General features: G+C 40.2%; 1 non-coding gene across 1 annotated transcript; it reads right to left on the bottom strand.

Moving 5' to 3' along the window:
* Positions 1 to 5,326: 5,326 nt before the first annotated feature.
* On the bottom strand, positions 5,327 to 5,433 carry LOC144820548 (U6 spliceosomal RNA). Its single transcript, XR_013607837.1, has one exon. It is a non-coding gene; the product is annotated as a U6 spliceosomal RNA (small nuclear RNA).
* Between the last annotated feature and the right edge of the window lie 1,889 nt (positions 5,434 to 7,322).

Genomic DNA, 7,322 nt, shown 5'->3' with positions numbered 1-7,322 from the left:
AGTGATTTCTTAGTTGCCGGTCTAGTTGTCAGATCGACACACACACTCCCTCATGGCTGGTATACACCCACACCACACCCATTCAGCACATCAGTCACTACACACGTGACCCTATCTATAAAAAAGACGGAGCGCACGTGTTGTACGCCATTTTAGAGTTGTTCCCAAAGCACCGAACAAAGGGCCCACTACTACATGAGTGGCCTCTTTGGTCACTGAGTTAGTAGTGCCTGAAGCACTGAGCGGGTGAAGAACCTGCGATGATGATGATGATGGGAGCACAAGTATGTCATGAGCCATAGAGGTATCAAGACTCGGCAACACATATGAGACTTCTTTGTTGGAGATCGTGACTACATCATGAAGAAACTTGTTTCCACAAAAAGTGAGCAGTGACACTTGAGTACGCATCAGAAGGAGTCAAAGGGTTGTAGCTGACTACATACAAAAATGCAACTTAATATTTTTGACTAAGGCACTCCCATATAATGTATTCATTTACATATTTAAATTTTTTTCCCAATAGCAGTAACGTTTTTATAATCGCTGAAATGTCCGGAATATATTCACAATACAAACAAACATATTATATAGGACCGGTGTTCAAATTATCGCCGTTTTATCAGCAGGAAACTGCCGATAAAGCAATGATAATGGGCTTGATAATATGCCCTTGTGAATTCCCATAGCACCCCAGGTTCTTGTGTTAACCTGGGCTGCTATAGGAATTCACAAGGACATACTACCAAGCCCATTAGAGCCGCTTTATCATCAGTTTCCTGCCGATAAAAGCGGCGATAACAGCCTCGGCCGGTAGTGGGAGTACCGGCCGGGCGGTGATGTGGGGAGGGGGAGGGGCAGGGTGGGGGGGTTGTAATGTATGAAATACGGACTTTAAGAGGTAAGTAAACATAAAAATAAATAAAACGAATTTCGTTGCTTGCACTGCATTGCATTTGGTGATGCAGTGCACGCAACGAAATTCGTTTTATTTATTTTTATGCTTACTTACCTGTTAAAGTCAGTATTCCATACATTACTACCCCCCACGTGGCCCCACCTCCTCCCCACGTCACCGCCCGGTCGGTACTCCCATTACCGGCCGCGGCTGGAGCTGCAACAGTCTAAGTACAGAATATTAAGAACCCACATTAAAATTCACTTTTGACAGTAGTTTCGCAACTCAGTTTACGATGACTAATCAAAATGTCCTTTTGTTTCCTTCACCAAACATCCTTCAGAAGCAACCACGGCCTATCGAGCAACCAGAAATGGAATTGTCTGCAACGTATTGAATATACTTTGACGTATAGAAGCAGAGTTCAAGTCGAGTGGTGAACTCCGGTGGCCGCACTGTTTATACAAGGTAAGCCCAGCAGCCTACATATACAATGCCTTCATAGCATTGCATTAGAAATAAGTCGGCATATTTACAATGCTGTTATGCTTTTTTGCATCAGTAACGCAGTAGGCACTTCCATATAGACACCACTTGAACGCGGCACTATAACAAGTGAAATGTAACAGGTACACTGCACTCGTAAAACTGTAGTGTTACCTTTATTTGTGAAAGGAGAGAGGGCCATATTATCAAGCCTTGGTGACAAAATTATTGCCACTTTATCGGCAGAAAAGTGCAGCTAAAGTGGCGATAATGGGTTTGATAATATGCTCTATGGAATTCCAATCGAAGCTCATGTGATATGTGAATGACATCTAACATGAGCTTCGATTGGAATTCCATAGAGCATATTATCAAACCCATTATCACCACTTTAGCGGCACTTTCCTGCCAATAAAGTGGCGATAATTTTGTCGCCCATGCTTGATATTATGGCCCAGAGTGCATAGTATACAGCAGCTTCTCTGTAAAATCTATAATTACCTCCGAGCAGTGACAACAGAAACATTACAACATTCTGACAAACAGATCCACAACCTTATTACTCCACTTTTGAGTCACTTTTAACATGGGTAAAGTGACACAAGGAGCTTGTAAATCTACATCTGACTTTTGAAGAAAAAATGTCAACTCCAGACTCTGCAACACAGTTTTAAAGTTGTTTTTTCTCTCTTTCTTTCTCTCACTCTCTGTGACATCATTTCTCTTTCTCTCTTAAACTTATAGACACTGCTGTCTGCTTGGACGTGTAGAAGAATTGGTGAAAAGAAGTTGTGATTGTGAATTCAACTGGCCGAAGTGTTTGTCCACAGTGTTTATACAATGGTAAGCACAGCAGCCTACATATACAATGCCTTCATAGCAATGCATTAGAAACAAGTCGCCATATTTAAAATTCCGTTATGCCACTTTTGCGTCAGTAACGCAGTAGGCACTTCCATATAGACACCACTTGAACGCAGCACTATAACAGAACTGAAATGTACGAGGCACACTGCACACGTAAAACCGTAGAGTTACCAAGACTTGTAATGCTTCAGCTCATTTACTCACATCTACATAATTCTAAACTCTAATTTTCTTTTTTGTTTTACAGATTACCAATCGGACATAATATTTTTTGTTGCTAAAGTTATTTTTCTAGTTGCTTCTAATATAGGTATAATTGAGTTTCGTTTACATTTATTGTTTTAATAAAAGTTAATTTAAAAAAACTACATACTTCTTTTATTTTGTGGGGGGTATGACGGTCCACAATAAAAATAATTTTGAAATACTATAGTAAGATATTCAAGACTAGGATTGAAAACTACTGAGTTCTATTTCCTCTGGATAGACTACAACGTAGAAAATAAATCAAAATAATATGAAACAATGTGTACCACAGTTACAAACCTCTTGCAACATTTTCCCATGCAAACTTACCCCCTACAAAATTAAATGTGTGGAACTCAATCACAACTCTCAAACCACGGAAACAATCACCTCACAAAGATTTCTATATTGTATGAGGAGCTGCGTGGCCCTCCGACTACTGCCCTGGAGTCCACAACACCCACACCCGGCTCCTGCATTGTCCTGGGGGGAAACAGCCATTACAACGCGGTCATAACCACGCGTGATCGTCACCACGAAGCCATTAGCACGCATATGGTTTTACCACGCATGCCTTTACCACGCATGATTTTACAACTACTATCCATTTTTGGTTCTGGTGTTAACCTGGGCTGCTATGGGAATTCACAAGGGCATATTATCAAGCCCATTATTGCCGCTTTATCAGCAGTTTCCTGCCGATAAAATCGGCGATAATGTATCGCCTTTTGTTAATAATATGGCCCATTGCTCTTTTTTTGACCAGTAAACTTAGGTGCATATTATCAAGGACTGGTGTTAAAATTATCGCCATTTTATTGGCAGGAAACTGCCGATAAAACTGCGATAATGAGCTTGATAATACGGCCTTGTTATTTCCCATTGAAGGCCATGTTAACACCAGAACATGGGCTTCTGTGGGAATTAACAAGGAGGTATTATCAAGCCCACCCTCCCAACATTAATAAAAAACCATAGGCCCTTGTAAATTCCCATAGCAGCCCAGGTTCTGATGTTAACCTGGGCTGATATGGGAATTCACAAGGGCATATTATCAAGCCCATTAATGGCGCTTTATCGGCCATTTCCTGCCGATAAAAGCGGTGATAATGTATCGCTTTTTGTTGATAATATGGCGCATTGCTCTTCTCTTGACCAGTAAACTTAGGTGCTTATAATCAAGGACCGGTGTTAAAATTATCGCCATTTTATTGGCAGGAAATTGCCGATAAAACGGCGATAATGAGCTTGATAATACGGCCTTGTTATTTCCCATAGAAGGCCATGTTAACACCAGAACGTAGGCTTCTGTGGGAATTAACAAGGACATATTATCAAGCCTACCCTCCCAACATTAATAAAAAAACCCAGACAATGCAGGTACCCGGAGCTGGAAGGTCATTTTACATATTACTACCCCAGAAAGGTTGCGTGCCCCGCGACGTGTACGGGGAGAGAGAGAGGGAGAACTCAAAACATATTTTTTTTTAAAAAGACCCGAGCGGTGCCGCTCCCTGAGACTGCGGAGAGTAGGACCGTAACCCCCCGCATACTTCAAAATAAAACCAGAGGAGTGCCGTTCCCCAGTGCTCGGTGTACCTTACAAGCCCCCATTATGCAAACAAATTGCCCCCGTAATTTTCCCCCCGGGACCTAATGAATAAATTGGACTTCTAGGTTTTTTTACCTTTCCTACCGCGTACAAGTACTGCACGAGTATCCCGCCATTTAAAAAAAAAAAAAAAAAATTGAGCCTAAAGATCCATGTACCACCACCTAACCAAGACTATAGGGTCAGAATGTTTCTACCCTGCCCCCTTTCCTTATTTCTCAACTTTGTTTTACTGTTTTCTTCTCACTCGGCTCTCACAACAAACAAGATGGCTGCCAACATTTCCTGGTTGGGAGTATTGACAACTAATCAGCATGCAGCTCCTGCTCGTAATTGTACGTATTTCCGTACGCGTACACCAAGATTTTTCTTTTTTTTAAAGAAAATAAAAAAAGACCCTAAACATCCATGTACGACCCCCTGAGCATGCGTAAAGGGTCAGAATGTTTCTAGCCTGCCCCCTACCCTTATTTCTCAACTTTGTTTTACTGTTTTCTTATGACTCGGTTCTACCGAGGCACAAGATGGCCGCCAACACTTCCTGGTTTCGAGTGTTGACAGACAGTTCACAGCCACTCAGCATGCAGCTCGCGCTCGTAATTGAACGGATCTCTGTCCGCATGTAGAACTCTGTCTCTAGATATTGCTAAGATTTTATTTGTAATTTTCTCAGAAACTACTGAACAGATTTACAGTGAGTCACTCATTCATGCATCTATGCGCTAAGTAATATACCCCAACGAACCATACAGAGACTCATACTGATACTAAAAAAACAACTAATAACCCATATACACACTCATGTAGCTACTCACCAACCCATGCAGCCACGTATACACAAAGTGAGACACTGATACAGATATTTAAATATTTAAACATCACTGGCTAATACATGTATTCACTAAGATACACTTAATTAGTCAGTTATACAATCAATTTTATAAAAAAAAACATTTAGACACTTATTTACCCATTTATTCTTCCATCGACCTTTAGATATACACATATAAAAAATGTTTATTTTTCAGAAAGACATACATTCACTGGATGATGTCATCAGTGATGTCATTTGAGATGTCATCAGTGATGTCATGAGTGATGTCACTGACCATGTCATGAGTGATGTAATATGTGACGTCATCAGCAGTGAATTGCGGGCGCGCGAGTTATAGTTTTTTTTGTTGTTGTTTTTTTTGATTAGTGAGTACTAAATAGAAAAAAATATGGAACGCTTCACGAATTTGCGTTTCATCCTTGCGCAGGGGCCATGCTAATCTTCTCTGTATTGTTCCAATTTTAGTATATGTGCTGCCGAAGCGAGCACGCGCGAGTTAGAGTTAGCTAAACTAACTATAACGGGGAAATTTCAATGGTTTTGTATGAGCAACATTTCCAGCTAACTATAACATGTGGGAAACCTTTGGTTTTTTCTGTGAATTTCTGAAGGTTTTTTAAATGCCAATTCCTAACTATAACATGTGGGAAACCTATGGGTTTTTCAGTGAATTTCAAAGGTTTTTTAAATGCTAATGCCTAACTATAACGTGCCTAAAACCTATGTTTTTTTTGTGAATTTCATAGGTTTTGTAAATGCCAATGACATCATCCAGTGAATGTGGTTTGGTTTGTTATTTAAATATCTATTATATATATATAGCAATTTGCATTGTAGAATGAGTGGATATATAAATATAAATATCTGGATGGAGGATTTAGTAGCAGTGTGATTGACTGTTTACTTGAATAATTTATAGTGTCTCGTTAAATAAATATATTGATTAGTGACTAAACTGAGTGAATATCTGCATCACTTTGTCAGTTGTTGTGTAAACTGCTGCACCCGATTGTTACTATCTATGTGAAAGTCTATATTAGTTATTGATTAGTTTACTGAGTATTTGTATGGTAGAGTGAATGTGTTGTTGTGAACATATCTAGGACCCTATTTAAATATTCCCGATTTATGCCCTTATGTGGTTATAACAAATCATATCCTTATAAAGGCATAAGAATCATATCCATATTTAGTCATAGCCAATGCAGTCCAAATACGGCAAGGCTACTCCCATAGACTCCTAGAAAGTACAACGCGTTCTTAAACAAACCAAGCCTCCAGCAGCCCGGGAATTCCCCCTGCTTCTGTTTTGATTTGTCCAAGAACTCCTGGAGTCCTAAAAGAACTGCGTGTTCTTAGTGACGTCTTATGTCCAACCTTACGTCAAACTCGGCACCTTCCAGGTATAAATATACCAGCATCTGCCTTAGCAAGCACACGGTGGTTTGGAGCAGATCGGCTATCTACTTACCCGACGCCCTGCTGAAACGAGTGCCGAAGGAAGCCGACCCTCCCATTGACGCACTGAGAGAGACGCTGTATTTTCTCCTGCCGAGAAATCCAGCTCCAGTGTTTTCCAGTCACCCTTGCGGGTTGCTGGGAAATCGAGTCCTGTGAGAGAGGTACAAGACCTCCTTCATTCTATAACCAAGGTACGGAGCTGATTAGACCCTTAGAGAATTCTTGATTCAGATTCTTGGCAAAAACTATCTTAACTCAAACTACATCTCACTTATTCCTTCCACGTACTAGGTTTAGGTTAGGTACACCGGGGTAGGCGTATTTTAGAAGCACCAGTTGAGTACGTTTAGTAAACTTTTATCATTGTATGTATTTTATCCATTTTAAGTATCTTATGGCTTAGAAACCATATCAATGCTTTTACAGTATTATTTTATAATACTCCTTTTACTGTACGCACTATACTTTATGACAAGTATTGAAATTGTGGCAATTCACTTCTCTTGCATGAGAAAGAAGACTGCTCAATAAATAACCACTTTTATTGAACACGCCCGTCTCTCTATTTCTCTGCACTCCTGGTGAAACTAAGCATGCACAATTGACTGAGTGAAATAACTATCTATTGTTTCCGCAACTCTGGAGATATACTCCTTATTGTGGAGGGAGCAAAAGTTGTCATGTTTATGCGGTTGTCAGAAACTAATCCCTTCTTGTCTATTCAGGAAAGTTAACTCCTTCCTGTTCACTCGAGAAAGTTTCTAGTGACCTCTGAGCTAGCTGGCATTCATAATTAAGTCTAACATATTCAATAGAGACCTAGTCGACCTCAGTCCTACGTCTAAACTATCGTTTATGTTATTCCAATGCGCAGAGCCTATTGGCAATATAGGAACTACACTACAGTGTGTGTGGTT

This window comes from Lissotriton helveticus, chromosome 2_1, assembly GCF_964261635.1.
Source record: "Lissotriton helveticus chromosome 2_1, aLisHel1.1, whole genome shotgun sequence".
Taxonomy (NCBI): Eukaryota; Metazoa; Chordata; class Amphibia; order Caudata; family Salamandridae; genus Lissotriton; species Lissotriton helveticus.
The sequence above is the reverse complement of the archived record's forward strand: the minus strand, read 5'-3'. Positions and strand labels throughout refer to the sequence as shown.